Raw genomic sequence first — 19786 nt, forward strand, 5'->3', positions numbered from 1 at the left:
ACAAATAAAGTTGCTATAAACATTCCTATACAGGTGTTTGTGTGGACATATGCTTTCTTTTCTCTTGGGTGAATACCTAAGAGTGAAGTGCTTGAATCATATGGTAGATATACTTTTAATTTTCTTGAAAACCATCAAACTGGTTTTCAAAGTGGTGGTATCATTTTACTATTTCCACCAGCATGTCAAGAGTTTCAGTTTATCCACATTCTCTCCAAGCCTGGTTAGGGTCAGCCTTTTAAGTTCCAGCCATTCTGATAGATGTAGCCCTATCCCGGGGTGGCTTGCATTGGCATCTCCTTAATAGCTAATGATGTCGAGCGCTTTTTCTTGTATTTCTTTGCCATCCTTATGCCTTATTTGGTGAAGTGTATATTGAAACCTTTTGTCCCTTTCTTGTCATTTATTATTGGGTTAAAGTTCTTTATGTATTCTAGACACAAGTAATTTTTCAGATTATGTGTTTTGCAGTTACTTCCTCCAGTCTCTGGTTACTCTTCTCATTCTCTTAACAGTGTCTTTAGAAGGGCAGAAATTATTAATTTTTATGAAGTTTAATTTATCACTTTGTACTTTCATTTATCAGGCATTTGGTATCTGATCTAGGAAATCTTTGCCCAAGGTCACAAGTACTTTCTCTTGTTTTCCTCCAGAAGTCTTCTAGTTTTAGGTTTTATATTTAGATCAATTGATTGATTTTGAGTTCATTGTGCTTGATGATGACTCAAACCTGAGTCTCTCTCTAGGAATTTCCCTCAGCTGAAAGAGCTCTGATGCTCCAGGGTCATCCTTCTTCATGGGATCATCTTGTATCCAATGACTGGTTGGCCAGTCTCTTTCCTTAGACTGAAGACAAGACCAGGTCTCTTTCCTTAGAGGGCAATTCTGAAAGGCAGACCTGCTTCACAACCCCCACAGAATTGCTGAGGCTGCTATTGCATTTCTGCTTCCCCTTCCTTTACAGGTGTCACTCCCAAGAGCCACCTCCAGTAATCTGCTCCCCAGGGTCCCTAACCTAATAAAATCACAAAATCAAAATAGGTCTAACCTAATGCATAAGGTTTTGCAAATGGAAATTCATAGGAAATGCAAAATAGCCACTGTGCTGTCACTTAGGGCAAGACAAAAGCTGTCATTGTCATTTTGATAGCCCTTCAGAGAAATATTCCTTCATAGAAAAGATTTAATGAATATACGTTTGCAGAATTTAAGGAAGCAAAATATTTAATAATGTATGATAATATCCATTTATTTGATATAAAAAATGGATTTTCTCCCCATAAAAGAATACAAATAGTATAGAAATTGGGTCTTTATTTCTGGGGATAACTGCTAGCTATCTAGATAATATCTAATATTACTCTCTCTGGAAGAGTAATGTTATCTTCCTAGAGGCTGGGATGTGACATAACGTATCTGGTGCAGTTTTTACCCATCACTCAACCTGTCATACAGTTCCTTTCACGTTGAGATTGTGCAATAATTGAAGGCCTGATTCATACCATCTTCTCCTGTCCTCAACCCCACTCTGTCCCCGTACAATCGTCTCAAGCTCATCTGACCTAAACCATACAGCTTAAATGCTATACATAAGCAACTTCACCAGAGATTCCAGATCCGTAGTGTGTCATGTGGTGGCAGTGATGCTAGACTTAGTCAGTGAGAAAGATATTTATTCCTTGGGTTATTATCAAGAAAGACCAAATCTTCTGTTCATTTCAATTTGATTTGCTTGTCATTAAATTTTTTGCAGGCTATCAGTTACAGGTGGCAAATGGCTTAATATTTTATTTAGCAGAAGAATTTATTTCTTCTTTACAACATCCATCCAAGGTGTGATGGAGAGGGGCTCTATTCATCATAGCTACTAAGAGACCCTCTGAATGGAAACATCACCTAGGAATGCACTTCTGCAGTCCTCGCAGGTAGCAAGTGAAGGAGGCATAGGCTGGAAGTTAAATGCACCACTTCTCCTATTTTATTAGTCAAAGAAGTCACGTGGCTTAAAACAGCTTCAGAAGCTGGGGAGGTAAAATCATATCATGAGCCTTGGAGAATTTTCAGAAATATGTTGATGGACAAAAATTACAGCAATATAAAACTACTTAAAAAAAAAAAAAAAAAAAAGAGGGGCGCCTGGGTGGCTCAGTGGGTTAAGCCACTGCCTTCGGCTCAGGTCATGATCTCAGGGTCCTGGGATCGAGTCCCGCGTCGGGCTCTCTGCTCAGCAGGGAGCCTGCTTCCTTCTCTCTCTCTCTGCCTGCCTCTCAGGGTACTTGTAATTTCTCTCTGTCAAATAAATAAATAAAATCTTTAAAAAAAAAAAAAAGAATCCAATCTAAGGAAAAGAATAAGAAATGCTATAGATAGAGAAAAGAGAAAACATTAGTTCTGGAATTTCTCATTTTAATAATAAATTCTTTTAACTTGAGAACACAGGCCATAAGAAAGATCTTAGCAGTTCAAGATGAGGTTGGCCAAAGCACTGGGAAGAGTTCTTTAGAAAATGATCCTTCACAAGCAATTGGGCCAGATGACCTATTTCGTTTTAATTCTATGATACAGTACATGTTTAAGAAACAAAAGGTCCTGTTTTCACATGCAAATGTTTTCCTTTTTTTTTTTTTTAAATGTCAACAGGCAAAGAAATTTAAAAAAACATGTGGCACTGAAACAGATTGTTTACAGATAGGATGTTTTTCAGAATTTCCCCAAGAGGCATCAGTGGCTGAAGCATTTGAGTATCTGCAAATTTGTTTCATCAAATGCCCATGACATTTTTTTCTCCATTTGGCTCTTTCAAATGGCAAAGAGTTTCAAACAACGGGCACTCTTTGGGGAAAGCATGCCAATTTGTGCTGTGTAGTGCTGACACATTTTATTTTCTGTGAGGGCGGAAATGTTGAGAAGTCTGTATGTATAGAAGGAAGGAAGTTGTGAAATACAAAAATGGGGTAGAAGTTAAATGTATACATATTTAAATAGATACAATTTAAGTACATATTTAATTTACTTCCAGGGCTACTTTGATTTAGTATTCCGAATAAACCTAATTTTCATGTAAAATTTTCTCAGTGTCTCAAATCTGAAGGTTTAGATCAGAGGAAGACATGGCAAGGGGGAAGTGTGTTTTCAGACCATCTAATCCATCAGTCTGACTCTGAGAGCACTCTTCAATTGCTGTGGTCTAAAGAAAAATAAAAAACTTCAAAATTTCCCTGAAAAAGAATATCCTCCCAAAGGGCTAGGACAGTTTCTCAATGGAGCCTTTCCCAAAGGAGTGTCTCCTTGAGACTGGAAGAGTGACCCCTGAGGGAGAAGCACAAGGATGCAGGCTCTCAGGGATTAAGTTTGGCCTCTGGCTGCCCTCTGTCTCATTAGGCAGATAGAATAACATCGGCTTAATTTGTTTTGATAGTTTTGTCAAACTGAAATTTGCTGCTGGGAATAATAGCCCAGGTCGTTGTGTCAATAGCTGAGCTGTTTGTGTTAGATCAAGTATCACAGTCAATTAGTTATTTCAAAATATGGCTAATAATCTGTACTCAATGAAGTTCAGATAAATCGAATGTTTCTCCAAGTTTTGATTAGAGTTTGTTTCTTCACAAAGTTGATTCTCTCCTCGGACAGATTTATGCATTAATACACAAGGATGAGAAGCTAATTTAGTCTCTGACTATTTCAACCTATTTATGAGGCATTTATATACATTCAAAATAAGTAATAGAAAATATTTGTACCATCTATTACAAATAATATCCCTAATGTGTTATGGTCTCATATAAACCAGTGAGGAAAAAAATCAGTCCTTAAAAAAGAAAATGGACAAAGGACACAAATCACAATTTACAGAAGTCTTGGGACATACAGATATCTAGTAAGATGTCCAAATTTGCAAATATCATATAATACATCCAAATAATAGAAGGCAAATATACTAAATTTTTTTTTTTAAAGATTTTATTTATTTATTTGACAAAGAGAAATCACAAGTAGATGGAGAGGCAGGCAGAGAGAGAGAGAGGGAAGCAGGCTCCCTGCTGAGCAGAGAGCCCGATGCGGGACTCGATCCCAGGACCCTGAGATCATGACCTGAGCCGAAGGCAGCGGCTTAACCCACTGAGCCACCCAGGCACCCAATACTAAAATTTTTTAAATTTATTTATCATATTTACTTGTTAGTGTGACAGATATAAAAAGCATTCAGAATGAGGGGCAATATAGTAATGGCAATATAGTAATACTCTGAACTCACCTCTTCCCACAGACACACCCAATCTATAGCTACATATGGATCATTTCCCTCTGAAAAGATCTGAACACTAGATGAACTACTTTTTAAAGCAAAGTATCAAAAGGACCAAAAGATATGGGTAGGAGAGGCAGAAACATAGTCTCATAAGCCTATCACCAATTACCACAAACACAATAGGGAAGAATCTCATCAGACAGGCATGTCTCCTAGAGGAGCAAGGTATTGGGACTCTGCACTGGGCACCCCAGCTCCTGGTATCTGCACTGGAAAGATGGGCTGCCAGTATACCCAGCTTGGGAAATCAACAGAGCAGATGTCCAAGAATCCCAAAGTGCCAGAAAAAACTAAAATTTCCCCTTTTGGGGGGCTCACATGTGGTCTCATCCCAAGACCTAATGAAAACATAGCTTGAAAAGTACCTAGAGTATATGTGAAGGAGATTTATTTAATGATCTTGAGGCATTGGCTGGGGGGTGGGGGTGGGTAGGGGATATCTGAGACACTACTCAGAGATAGAGGTATTGAGGAACACCATTGTTGCACTTTCCACATAGCCTGCTAGGGCAAGTGAATGAGCTCAAATCCTGTACCCTCCTATGCCTTGGTGGTACAGCCAACGGTGAGCAGTTGGGACATTTGCTGAGGCAGGACAGCACAGCTGGTTGCAGTCTCCCTAGATCCGTGGCTCCAGCCAGGTGAGTGCAAACAGTTGTGTCATTCTCCTATGCCTAGCCTAACGCCAGGATGCTCTCACAGACAGGGCACTCCTTTGCTGCACTACTAAAGCCTACTGTATACAATCAAACCATTTTCCCACCACCTTTCTGAAGTCCTTTCTGCCACACTCTCTAGCAGGCTTACTAAAGCCAGAGTATGCATGCAGTTCACACAGGGGAAACTCCTTGATGACCTGGTGGTCTTCAGGATGAATGATCCAGAGTTTCACAGGACCACAGCAACCAGAAAGAGAGTTCTTATCAGGCACCACTCTGAGGGCACTGTATAGACAGCGGGTTGAAACATACCCCAAGTCTTTCTTGAAAAATGTTTATTTTCTTAGTCTGGAACTTCGGTCTGACAAAGAGGCTTCAGGTTGGCCACACACCTAGGGCTAAGGAAGTGAATCCAGGGAATGCAAGTAGGGAGATATAATCCTTGTGTACCACTTGGCCTCAGTAAGACTCAAAACACTACTCAGAAAGGGACTTACACACTTGTCTGGAGCCCTGATTTTCGCAACCCTTATCCAGGGAACACCGTTAGATCTCCTGGTCTGGAAGTCAGCAGAGTTTACAACTTTAGTCCCACAGAATTGTGTATATTGGCACACTTTAAAAGCTGATGCTGGAGTCTGAATTCCAATCAACCTGAAACTAGGTACTAAATAAGATTCCTTCCCTTGGATGACTGATAAGTCTTCACACACACACACCTAACAATGGGGGCATATCAAGAATAAGTCAGGCAGTTAAAACAATTACAGAAGTTCGAGAGACAACTGAGAGCTGGGCAAGTTGAAAGAGAAGGATTATTACCTTCACAAGGTCACTCTTTCAAGACAGAGAAATATTGCTGTTCTGCCTAATACATAGCAACAAACACAAACTGTCGAGCAAAATGAGGGAATAGGGAAATATATTCCAAACAAAAGAAAAAGACCTTAGTGATATGAAGATCAGTAACCCTCCTGATAAAGAATTCAAAACAATGGTCATAAAGATGCTCACTGAACTCAGGAAAAGAACGGCTGAATGCAATGAGAACTTCAACAAAGAAAGAGAAAAACTAAAGTACCAAATAGAAGTCATAGAGCTGAGGAAGACAATAACCAAAGGGAACAACATGCTAGAGGATTCAACAGCAGACTGGAAGAAGTAGAAGAAAAGATTAGTGAGCTCGAAGACAGGGCAGTGGAACTCACCTCACAAAGCAGAAAAAAAAAAAGAATTTTTAGAAAAATAAATAACTTAAGGGACCTTTACAACAATATAAAGCAAAATAGCATTCCCACTATAGAGGTCCTATAAAAAGAGAGAATGGTGTAGAGAGTTTATTTGTAGAAATAAATGATAGATGAAATCTTCCCTAACCTGAGGAAGGAAACAGACATCCAGATTCAGGTATTCTAGAGAGTTTCAAATGAAATGAACCACACCAAATGAGCCTCACCAAAGCATACTAAAATAAAAATGTCGACAGTTGAAGACAGAATCTTAAAAGCGGCAAGAGAAAGACAGATTATTATGTACAAGGAAAAGACCATAAGACTATCGACACTTTTTTCACCAGAAACTTTGCAAGGCAGAAAAGAATGGGTTATGACATATACAAAGTGAAAAAAAAAACCAAAAAACAAAAAACACCCCAAAACCAAAAAACTTCTCACTAAAAATATTCTACGCAGCAAGTTTATCATTCATATCTGAAGAAGAGATGAAGAGTTTTCCAACAAGAAAGAGTCCTGAAATAATCCACATATATATGGTCAACTTATGTATAACATACATAAGTATGGGTATCTATTCAAAGAAAATGAAAACACTAAATCAAAAAGATATATGCCACGCACATTTCCAATGCAGCATTATTCATAATAGCCAACATATGGAAACAACCTAAGCACCCATCAAAGGATGAATGGATAGATAGATATCTCCCACTTTCTTTATCCATTCATCCTTTGATGGGCGCTTAGGTGCTTTAGTGTTTTCATTTTCTTTGACTAGATAGATATCTCTAAATATCTATCTAGATAGATATCTCTCATTTTCTTTATTCATATGTGATATATATATGATATATACATGTGATATGTGAGATATATATATATATATAACATATTACATTACATATATATTACACATTGCTCAGTCGTAAAAATCGGAAACGAAATTTTGCCATTTGAGCAACATGGTTGGACCTTGAGGCTACTATTCCAAGTGAAGTAAGTCAGACAGAGAAAGACAAATACCATTTGGTTTCATTTATACATGAGATCTAAGAAACAAACAAAACAAAACAGGACCCAAACTTGTGGATACAAAAAATAGTTATAGGGATGTAAGGTACAGCATGGGAAATATAGTCAATAACATTGTATTAACTTTTTAAGGTGACAGTAATTAGATTTATTGTGGTGGCCATTGGGCAAGGTACATAAATGTCAAATCACTTTACTGTACACCTGAAACTAACATAATGTATGTCTTTTATACCTAAAAAAAAAGTATTGAAAATGTCATTACTGGCAAAGTTGTATGAAAACTATGATTCCTGTAGTTAATTTGGGGGATGCTATCAGAAATATGTATCGAGGGGCGCCTGGGTGGTTCAGTGGGTTAAAGCCTCTGCCCTCGGCTCAGGTCATGATCCCGGGGTCCTGGGATCGAGCCCCGTGTTGGGCTTTCTGCTCCGCAGGGAGCCTGCTTCCTCCCCTCTCTCTCTCTGTCTGTCTCTCTGTCTACTTGTGATCTCTCTCTCTGTCAAATAAATAAAATCTTAAAAAAAAAAAAAAAGAAATATGTATCAAGTATATACTCTTTAAAGAGTATATACTCTCCAAAATCCAGTAACTACTTTCACATTTGTATTAAGAAAATTAAAAATAAGTCCACAAGGATATATAAATATGCTTATTACAGGGTTCTCCAACAGTAGAGAAAATTATATTCACAAAGGAGTATTTATTGTGACCTTTAAATAGATGGTAATTTTTAAACTAGAAATTATAGAATATGGGGGTGCTTCACTAGCTTAGTCATTAGAGCATGTTACTCTCGATCTCAGGGTCATGAGTTAAAGCTGTAAGCTGGGTGTAGAACTTACTTCAAAAAATTACAGTATAGGGACGCCTGGGTGGCTCAGTTGGTTAAGCAGCTGCCTTTGGCTCAGGTCATGATCCCAGCATCCTGGGATCGAGTCCCACATCGGGCTCCTTGCTCAGCGGAGCCTGCTTCTCCCTCTGCCTCTGCCTACCACTTTGTCTGCCTGTGCTCGCTCTTTTTCCCTCTCTCTCTCTGATAAATAAATAAAATCTTTAAAAATAAATAAATAAATACAGTATAGAACATCCATTATCATTCAAATATAGGTTATACTTATGACACATTGCTAATTGCAAATTATTCCAATTTAGCCATATATAATCATGTATACTGTGAATCGATGTTTTACACATTATGCATCTCCCGAGTAGACATATACAAGTCTAGAAAGTAATGCACATACACACACACCCAAAACAGAAAGTAATGCACCAACTGTGGTCTTGGTCTGCTAGGGCTGCCATAATGAAATACCGCGGATTGGGTGACTTCAACAATAGACATTTATTTCCCACCAGACACAGTTCTGGTGGCTGAGAAGTCAGAGATCAAGATGTCAGCATGGCTAAGTCCTGGCTTGAAGATGGTTGTCTGCTTATTGTATTCTCATATTGTTGTCTTAGGGAGAAGGCAGGGGCCGGGGGAAAGAAAGGGAAGAAGGAAAGGAGAGGGAGAGAGAGGAAAGGTACCAGAGGGACAGACTACTCTGCTTTATTCTTTTAAGGACACTAATCCTATCATGAGGACCCCACCGGGATGAGAACATGGAAATGCTATGGCTTCCCAAACACCACACCTCCTGTAACATTGGAAGTCAGGAACTGCCACTTATGAATTCCAGTGGGCAGGGGACACATTTGGTCCACAGCATGCAGCAGTCTCTGGGTGGTAGGAATCTGGAGGATTTTCACTTTATTTTTATACCTTTCATCATGTCTGAAGTTTTGGGACATAATATACAGATAATCCGTGGCACAGAGATGATGTCAATACCTGTCTTTTTCCTCCTTTCCTATCCTTATAAAATTGAAGTCTACTTTATCTCTCCTCCTTTTATCAACCTATATATCACATTATGAGCTCTTGCAGAGTAACAGATTTGATTAATTCATCTTTATTCCCCTGGGGTTTAGCTCTAGGTCCTACATAAAAAGAGCTCAATAAATGCGTGAATGATTCTCATGTGTTTGTTTTTGAATAACTGGACATATTGTGTTTTTCACTTAGGGAAGAAAATGTTCCTGAATCATACATTTAATGCAAAGGAAAATTAAATTGTAAGATATTTTTAAATTAAACGTGGTTCAGAACATTCTTTGGAAAGGAGCAAGCCCTGTTTTGCTTCCCTCAACTGCCTAAGGAAAATGCTATAAATTCTAGAACAGCCTGCTTTCCCTAGGGGCTCTTTCTACTCAGAATCTTCCTTAAAATAGAATTATCTATGTCCATGGTGACTATATTCTGAATCGTATTAATTTTTCTCCCTCTGAATAAAATAGCATTTGGGCTTCTTGCCTTCAGATGTGTTCTGACATTCTTTTTTGATGATCATGTCCCTGAAAATCTAGAAAAAAGTCTCCCATAACTTTCTTTATGGCTGCCAAACATGTAATGCTGAGATCGAAACGGTCCAATCTCAAGACTGAGTTGCGGTTTAAAAAAAACAGTCAACGGGGCTCCTGGGTGGCCCAGTTGGTTAAGCAGCTGCCTTTGGCTCAGGTCATGATCCCAGGGTCCAGAGGTCTCCCTCCGCCCCATTCCCCACGCATGCTCTCTCTCTCTCTCCCCCAAATAAATTAAGAAAATAGAAAAAAAGAAAGAAAGAACAGTCTGGTACCCATAAGATACCTTTTAAATTCCTCAAGTTCCTAACCCTTAGTGTACAGGGAAAAAAATCGTCATCATTTACCATCTGGATCAAATAAACCCAACTAAGTTTTTTTAAAGTTCTTTTTAAATAAGTTACAGAAGAATAAAGGCATAGTTAAAAAAAAAAACTCATTAAACATTTGAAAAAATTTAAACATAGAAAATATCTTTGTTATTTAGTAAAAACTGTGGCACATAAACTCATAAAAGATGGGAAATTATGGTTATCCATCCTCTTAGTAAAAAAGGAAAGTCCAAGTTCTTGTCAAAAAATATTATGTTATGGGGCGCCTGGGTGGCTCAGTGGGTTAAGCCGCTGCCTTCGGCTCAGGTCATGATCTCAGGGTCCTGGAATCGAGTTCCGCATCCGGCTCTCTGCTCAGCAGGGAGCCTGCTTCCTCCCCTCTCTCTCTCTCTGCCTGCCTCTCTGCCTACTTGTGATCTCTCTCTGTCGAATAAATAAATAAAATCTTAAAAAAAAATTATGTTAGACTCTGTCTTTTAAGAAAATACCCTATTTCCTATTTAGTCCTTAGAGATGTGTTTTTCCTTCATTGATTTGTGAGTTTGAGGATATTCATCTAAGTCTCTAGGAAGTTATGAGGTGAAAATGTATAGTGTATTTCACTTGCATGATTAATTCTATTATCAACATTAATGTTTATAGAGTTACACTGTCCAAAATAAGTAAACTGCAAGCCATATCTGTTATTTAAAACTTTCTAATAGCTACATTAAACACTTAAATAGGTTAAAGCAAAATTTTTAAAAGATTTTATTTATTTATTTGGCAACAGAGATCACAAGTAGGCAGAGAGGCAGGCAGAGAGAGAGAGGAGGAGGAAGCAGGCTCCCTGCTGAGCAGAGAGCCTGGTGTGGGGCTCTATCCCAGGACCTGAGATCATGACCTGAGCTGAAGGCATAGGCTTTAACCCACTGAGCCACCCAGGCGCCCAGGTTAAAGCAAATTTTAACAATATATTTCATTTAACCTGATGTATCCAAAATACTGTCATTTTAACATGGACCCAATTTAAAAGTGTACTGAAATATCTTACATTGTCATATATTGTGCTAAGTCTTCAAAATCTTGTGTGTTTTACACTTACACTACATCTCAGTTCAATACAAACTCAGTTCAAACCACAGCTCAAGCACTCAAAAACCACATATGGTTAATGGCCAGTGCAGGGCACAGTACCATTCAAGAGTGGGACTCTTCATCTTCACTTTCTGATTTGTCTACGAACTGGGCAATGTATTCCTTTGTCAATTTTCTTTTCTTTGGGCATTATGAATGGAAGACGAAAAATGCAGTATTCTCAACCATGTTTAGTGAAAGCCAAAAATATAAAAAATACTGTCTCCCCTTTTACACCTTGAAAAATGATTCAATACCTTTGGCAACATACTAGGAGACTAAAGGAAGATTATTAATTTTGCTATTGTATTGTATTTCTAGTCGATTCCACAGTATTAGCCTTTTTACACTGGCTGGCTCAGTGGAAGAGCACATGACTCTTGGTGTCTGGGTTGTGATTTCATGCCCCATGTTGGGTGTAGAGATTACACTTGCTTCCTCTTGCTCCACTTCTACCTCCCTCTTTTCATTTCAAAAGCCCAAAACAACAGGCTAGCAAGAAAGTTAAGGAAGGGAAGAAATTGAGCTGATATAGTAAAAACTTTCTTGACCAAGCAGAAGAGGGTACAGGCAGTAACCTCTTGTACTATGCTTCAAATTCTTGCTCTTACATTATGCATAATGATTTACTTTTTCCAAGAAAGAATAACCAGTCTAGGTATAGTCACATGATGCCAAGACCACTAGAGTTTGTAAGAGTTGCTGGCCTTTGTAATCAACCCTTAAGCTCTTTCCAAGGCTGTGAGATCCCAGAAGCTACCCATTAGAAACCTGAAAACCTAGAGGTTAAAAAGATGATGATCTTTGAAAAAACTTTCTTCTATGGCTCAGGGGCTAGACTAAGTATTTTTCAGTATTCCTAAATTTAATTATTATAGCAGCCCCCACAGACTTAACATTTTCTCCATCTTTAGAGGTGAGGAAATGGAGGTTGAATGAACAAAATTCATTCCAGTTTATATGAAGGGAAAAATGAGTTACTAAAAGATATGAGGTATTTCAATGGGTTCTCTAGGAAAGTTGGAGAACCACGCTTGGAGATCACGGCCAGGTAGTCACCTTAGATTCTAGGGAGGTACCTACCACTGGCGCCACAGGGTATAGGCCCCACATCACTTGTCACATCCCCTGAATATGAGGCTTACTTCGGAGTCTTCTGTCACTGCAGCCTCTGCAAACAGGATGATGACCCTGTCTACCCAGCCCCATTCCATTCTATTTGATACCTTTTTCATACCACTCTCGTCCACCTTGAAGTCTCAAGGAGGTGCAACTGGTTGATGGAGCCTGAGTCACAGGCCTACACTTTGGATGCAAAGGATGCTTGAGAGGGAGTTCCTGACTTTTCCACTTTGGAGAGATGGGATTCATAAGATGGGAAATTATCCAAACAGGGAAAGACAATCGGCCATCAAAACAGCATGACAAATGGCTATCTCAGGGTACAAGATGAATTGGGTATAATGGTCTCCTTTCAGAGATGAGAAAGTGAAGCCTACTGAGTAGCTAATGTTGGGCATGCTGTGTCCTCTTCTTTGATATGCTGGCCATGCCTCTTAGTCATATTTTGACTGAGGACCTTAAAAGAAGTGGAAATTCACAGCAAAAGAGAGCTCTCCCATCTGTCCTCTGCTTACCTTATCATGTTGGAATGTACTATGGAAACTCTTGCTGAACTTTTATCTGATCTGAAAGGATTCATAACACATTTCTCCTTTAGATCCTGGTAAGGAAAGGAGTCTGTGCAAATGCCAGTCTGGGCTAGGGTGGGGGAAGGCTTTTCATGGAAAAGGTTTCTCATGGAACATCAAGTTCAACTGAGGATCTTCTAGCTAAATTCTGGAACAGTATCATTAGAGTACAGAAGTTCTTACCATTAAAGTTAAATTTTTTGGCTTTTTTTGTTTTTTAAGTTTATTTATTTGGAGCCTAAAATTCGCTGGTGGAAAAAAAAATGACCTATACACCGAACAATCACAAAACTGTTGTTGATTATACACAGTATAGAAATAATTTATTTTCAAAACTGTTTGAAAAGCCACAGCCAATCTGAAAAATAAAAAGCCATAACGTCCCCCATAAACCATGCTGAAAATCCTTTTTCTGAGAGGCAAGTGCATTTCCTGAAAGACTGGGATACAGTAGGAACCTAAAAACATTGTTGGTTAATATGCCAAAGGACTCAAAATCTCAACCCAAGTATGATGTGTGGAAAAAAGAAATAATCCTGTCACAAAAAGATTCAACTATTCAAAATACTGTCTTTACTAATGGGAAAAGTATTTGTATTATTACATGTCCCACTGAACAAAAGTTTGATTTAAAAACAAATAGCATTTTCTGTTTTTTTTTTATTAAACCAAAATCCAAGATTTTTTCATTTTGTTCTTACAACAATCCTGTGAAGTAGGTAAAGAGTGGTTGAATTAATTTTAATGTCAGCTAATTCGTTCACTCCATAATTTATCTGCTGTATAACTAGCTTTATACTGTTACTTTTTAAAATAATCGTAAAATCCGTATCACATTTTAATGATTTTTAAAATGTGCAGTTGAGTAGTGTTAAGCATGTTTACATTTTTGTGCAACCGATCTTCAGAACTTTTTCATTTTGCAAAGCTGAAACTCTATATCCATTAAGACCCTATTTTTTCCTCTCATTCATTTCTTAAAGAAATCAAAATTTGTTTTTAATAGGAAATTCTCTTGTTGTGTCCTTTTTATTATGAAGGAAATATAGAGACATTATTAAAATGTTTGCTTCTTGGTCAATAGGATGTGTTATCATTGGTTGCTGTGAGGTTTCAGTGACTAGAATCAGATTCCCCTGGGAAGACATGCTACTTGCTTTCCCCACCCGAAAGAGAAACTATATTGTTTGTTTTGAATTTGGTCATTTCCTTAGGAAGAAAAGATTATTTTTTTTATTCATTTGCATGACTAACAGTAGAGGCAGCCAGAATGCAGTGATACTCTCATTCATTAAAATTTGATATTTTATTTCAAAATAAAAATTAAAGGTAGCTGGAATAAAAATGAATTCCTGAACAAGGAATCCATAATTTGGGCCACATGAATATCATTGAAGAAGATGCTTCAATAGTCTAAAATTATGTGCAAAATTGTGGTCATGTGCCTGTGTGCATTTGTGATCATGTGCATGTGCAAGCAACATATGCATCTGCATTTTTTTTCTAATAAAAATTTATGGATATAATCAGGTTCTAAAAGAGGTTTGTGATGCTCACAGTTCTAAGAAATTGTCTCATAAAATGAAAATGATGGAGGGTTATTTTGGGTCACAGAACAAATTCTGTAACATAATACGAACGCAAATCCAGGAGTCCTCTTACCCGAACACCTGAAAACCAGTCCCTGTTTTGCTGTTAATTTGACCTTGAACAACAGAAGATACATATTGTTTCCTAGGTCCCTCTTCTCCTCTGATACTATACATACATAGTCTCTAAGAAGCCATAAAGTGATATATTTGAGAAAGATCTGGAATCCTTGAAAACAGGTTAGTACTGCCTCTCACCTCTTTCTAACATCCACCAGAATACTCATCAAAGAGAAAAGAACAAGCCCCCAAAGCCAAGAACTGTATATTATGAATGAGCATAAAAAGATAAAATTAATCACCAAACTTCTGACATTCTTTGATTTTTACATTAAAACTAAAATCCTAGGATTTTTGTATTGGAGATAAATTCTAAGCTAAGAATTCTGGTGAGGGTATTAATACTGTCAGTCTTCTTACTGCTCACTTCCCCATTGTTTAGCATCATATCTGGCAAAGAGTGAGTCTTTAATAAATACTTTTTTAACTTAATGAGTTGAAATGCTTTGAACTGAATTAAAACAAGAATTAGCTTGTTAAGAGTTTCCGGTAAGCCATTTTTTTAAAGTTATTTACAAAGCTATCAAATTTCATATGGTCATTTCTCTTTAACTTCCATGGCAACAATCTTTTAATAAGTTAATATATGAGTCAACAATTCCTTTTGAATCCCTCTTCTTTTATTCTTTTTTATATCAGTGATGCTATAGAAATGAAAAAGTAGTTAAATCTTTCACAGGATGGAAGGTTGACCTTTAGAAATGCTCTCTTTTTTTTTTTTTTTTTTTTCCTAGAAAAGTAGTATCCTGCACATTGTTACAGAAACTTGATATTGAATACAGGTCCATGTTGGGCTTGGTCCAGAGGAATTCAGAGACCATAGTTCTGGAAAGACTGCCTGATAAACATTCAATTCATAATTTAACAGAGATGACTTAGAGGGTCTCTATACTTTTAGATTTCATAAGATTCCACAAGAATTTCCACCTCCACAATAATTGGGATTAGATCTCATAACACTGCCAACTTTTCTTTTTTTTTTTTTTTTGAAGAAAATTCACTAAAAGAATAATTTCCATATATTATCACCATCATTTGTTAAAGAAACATCCTCTTAACACCAAAATATATAGAATGATCATAATCTCAGAATAAAGGACAGTTCTCTAAATGGGATAAATTTGGTTTCATGAAAAATTCATAATATTTTTAAAAATTTTTACTTCTGTCTTTTCCTTGCTGTGGGTGGAGATGTTATCACAAACCAATGTGGATCCATGGGCTAGCATTTGGGAACCACTCATATTATTAAACCCTCTTGGCCAGAGGTTTTGTTTCCCTTTCCAGGTCCATTCTGTACCCTTTCCTTACTCTGCTCCTTTCCAGGCTAGCTGGTCTCTCTAGAGTTGTCATTCAGGATCACTCACCTTCTGCCTTTTTTGGGCTCAGTGCAAGGGAGATACAGAAGAACACGTGGTTAGAGAAAAGGAGATCAGGCTGTTTATTCCACTGGTCTGTCCACCACTAGGTCTGAGCACAGGTGCATAGTGGTTCTATTTCTCTAACCAGGATTACAACTCATAGACATGGCCTTCTCCTCAATCTCTCTTTCTAGAATCCATATTAATACTCTGCATTATCTCTTTCCCTACCTCTCTAATTCAAGGTGAGGCAAAGATGACCTTCACTTCTTGGGAGTGCCCCGCCATCTTTCATTTCGGACCTTAACTGTGTGCACAGGTTTGCATACAGTCCCTTCATTAAACTCCCCTCAACCACTCCACTGGAGTGACTGTTTCCCGCTGAGATGTGCCCAATACATGCCTCATTTAAAGATGAAAAACTGTGGCCTCAAGAAGTGAAACCCAGAAGTCACACAGCCCAAGGGATGCAGTGCAGTCCAGAATGAGGCCTACCAGATTACAAGCAGTATTATGCTTAGTCAATGCTCATCTGTCATCTTCCCAATGTTGATCTCCCTACAGGCATGTTGATAGGCACTTTCTTTCTTTCTTTTTTTTTTAAGATTTTATTTATTTATTTGACAGACAGAGATCACAAGTAGGCAGAGAAGCAGGCAGAGAGAGAGGGGAAAGCAGGTTCCCCCCCCAGTAAAGAGCCTGATGCAGGACTCGATCCCAGGACCCTGAGATCATGACCTGAGCCAAAGGCAGAGGCTTTAACCCACTGAGCCACGCAGGCGCCCCAGATAGGCACTTTCTAGAATCTTCTTTCCCCTGGACTTTGACAAGAGTCGCAGTTGTGTTCAATTTTGAATAAAAAATATATTAGCAGACTATTTAGGCAATTCCAACAAAGAGGAATACTGTTTCTGTTAGAATGGATTGAAATGAGGAAAATATTGAGTTTTTAAATGGTTGCCTAAAGAGAAACTGGCAATTTAGCCCAAGATACTGTTGCAAAAGTTAAGCATAAAAGGGCATGACAGTGATGAAATTTCCACCGTAAGATGAATTCTGATCACCAAACAGGGTGGGTAGGGATAACATCAACCGTCCAGAATAAGGGGTTGAGGTAGGAGGCTAGGGAAAACCTTCCATCAGCATGAGAGATAGGAGCAAGTCACAGTAAGGTAAACACGTTTACAGCCTTCAGTGCCAGTCAAGCAGGGGGAAAGCATAGAAGAGACATCAAGCGTGAATCTTGACCATTGCGAAATGTGTTGAAAGCATGTTTTATCTGGCATGAAGTGACTGCAACACTGAGTGAGGGCTGCTGGGGATCCCTCCGCATTTGAAGTTCCAGGTTGCTGGAAACATTCAATTGTCTTCAACTGACCCATATCAAGATTCTCTCCTGTGAAGACTTTCTTGGCAATAAGCACACCTTTATTTAGCAATCGTATTTTTAAACAAATGCACACACATATATTTAACACATTAACTTTGTTCTCACTGCATGCTTGAATTCCCCACTGCTGCTGTTGGATCATTTGCTATAGCACAAGGGCCTCTACAGGGACATTGTTTTACTAGGGTTTAAAAATAAGCTAGGAAGTATTCATATCAAATGATTCTCTTTAAAGGAGTTGGGGGAAGGAATTACTAGTAATAACATGAACTGAGCATTTCTAAGTAGTTACCTGCTTTAGCCTACTCAGTCTTCAGAACAACCCTGCCATCATCACCCAATTCATGGTCACCTCTTGGCTTTCTGCTACTTAAGCGTCTACCTGGTCTTTGGTGAGCAGAATTTCCCTAGGGCTCTAACCCATGCCAGCATCCTAGGCTGGATACATGGAAAGGATTGCTCAAAGAAGCCTCTCAGCAGGATGGAGTGCTCCCCTGGTGCAAACACTGTATTTGATGGCTGAGCCTTCAATCCATCAATAACTACTTAATGGGATCCTACTAAATGCTCAGTGCTGTGCAATCTGACTTCTGCAGGCAGGACCCTTTCTACCCATGTTGCACGTGGATTGAGAGGTAGGGGGAGGATCTGGTTCAGAGACCTTGAACCAGTCCCTAAGAGTACAAGGAGTGTGTATGGCTGAGGAAGAAGGGCAAGGTCATCATAAGACAATGGAAAAAAAAGAATAAATTTTTCTCCAGATCCTCAAATGAGGAACTTTAACACATATGCATAAGACTCTCATGTCATCATTGGAGGCAAAGAGTTTAATTTGAATTCTTAGTTTGTAGCATTCTTTTAGTTCACTCATCTTGGTTATCTTAGTTACCTGTACTTAGATGATTGGCTTGATATTTAGGTAGAAGTTTTTAAGACAAAAAAGTAGAAGTTAAAAACGGGAATTCCCATTGATCGCTAGAATTTACCACCTAAAAATCCACAGACAGGATCAAAACCCAAACACTTGTGTGTGTCATATATTTTCAACATGTGATGGCATTTAAAAGACTTTTGATTAGTATAATTCACTCATCAGTTACTTTAGCTACTGAAACAGTTTTATATTCATAATAAACATAAGTGGCTTTATGTGGGGGTCTGTCCACGTGTACTTGAGGCAGAAGGAACTTAATGGTAGAAGTCCTTTTTTCTGCTCTTCTGGCTTTCCATCCTGCAAAACTAGGACAGTGACTAACTACACCTAACTTATTTAGGGTCCTTGAAACAACACACCTACCTCTAAAACTTCAAACCCCATGTATGCCTTGTTTCTGAAACTATTCTTGGTTTTATTTTTATTCCTTTGTTTGGTAAATGGGAGCTGCTTCCTATTCAAGAGTGCTTGCCTGGAGTGCCAGGGTGGCTCAGTGGGTTAAGCCTCTGCCTTCAGCTCAGGTCATGATTCCAGGGTTCTGGGATCGAGCCCCGCATCAGGCTCTCTGCTCAGCAGGGAGCCTGATTCCCCCTCTCTCTCTGCCTGCCTCTCTGCCTACTTGTGATTTTTGTCGGTCAAATAAATAAATAAAAACCTTAAAAAAAAAAAAGAGTGCTTGCCTATTATATCTGTGTAGATATATGGCTTTTTATGGCTCTTTCCCTTAAGGGAGTTCGAGAATAGGAAGGCCAGTCAGAGAGTAGAGAATGATAGCTTACAGCTGGAGCACAGGTGTCCAAGATAGACCCCATTCTTCAGTTTGCTCAGACTCTCCCCATTCCATAACACAGGGTAATTTCTTAAAACCACGTGTATAAAAATTCTTACGGTATTTACTAGCACTTTTCAGGTAAGTCTGTTTGGCTTACAATGCTTCTCTCTTACTGAAAATGATTGTCCTTGGCTAGCGAAATCTGGGATGTTTGGAGACAAAGTTCTGGAGAAACAGACCAGTTGATCTTGCTTGATCTACTCACTAAAGATTTAAGAAACTTCCTCTTGAGAGCAAACATTAGTCAAGAAGTTTTCTCCCTGGAAATAGCAACTAGATCCAGAATTCCCAACCTTTTTGGAACAGTTTGGCCTCTTGACATTTCCCCTTTCTACATAAAATGTTTTGTAGCATGAATTATCTATAGGTGTAAATACACAAGAGTTTTGTGTTGAGGCTCATTTTTTGAGATTTATTTTTTTCTGGACTGACTTTTGAAATGTGTTGGAATCATTATGGGATGCTGAGGATCATTGATTTATTCCAAATATTGTTGTAGCCCAAGATGTTCATCCCCCAAAGTCGGCTCTGTGTGGGGGGCGGGGTTGGGGGAGATTATTCAGCCTTATTTGATCTAGGATCCAGGCTGTTTTGGAACGTAGCACCATTTCTTTGCCTTGTATCCTTTGGAATTTCTCAGAGGCCCATGGCAGGGCCCTAGGGTTCAGAGTACTGTACAAACAACTACAGGACCTGAATGAATGCTTTATCTTTATGGCTGGTTCCATTTACCACCAGATGGCTCTACTATACCACTAGGAAATGTATAAAAATGCATTT

At 38.5% G+C, this 19786-nt stretch overlaps 1 protein-coding gene across 2 annotated transcripts in view; it reads left to right on the forward strand.

The window, feature by feature from the left end:
* CCDC192 (coiled-coil domain containing 192) overlaps window positions 1–19786 on the forward strand; it is a 201760-nt gene that overhangs the window by 10903 nt on the left and 171071 nt on the right. The window lies entirely within an intron of this gene.

Source organism: Mustela lutreola, chromosome 5, assembly GCF_030435805.1.
Source record: "Mustela lutreola isolate mMusLut2 chromosome 5, mMusLut2.pri, whole genome shotgun sequence".
Taxonomy (NCBI): Eukaryota; Metazoa; Chordata; class Mammalia; order Carnivora; family Mustelidae; genus Mustela; species Mustela lutreola.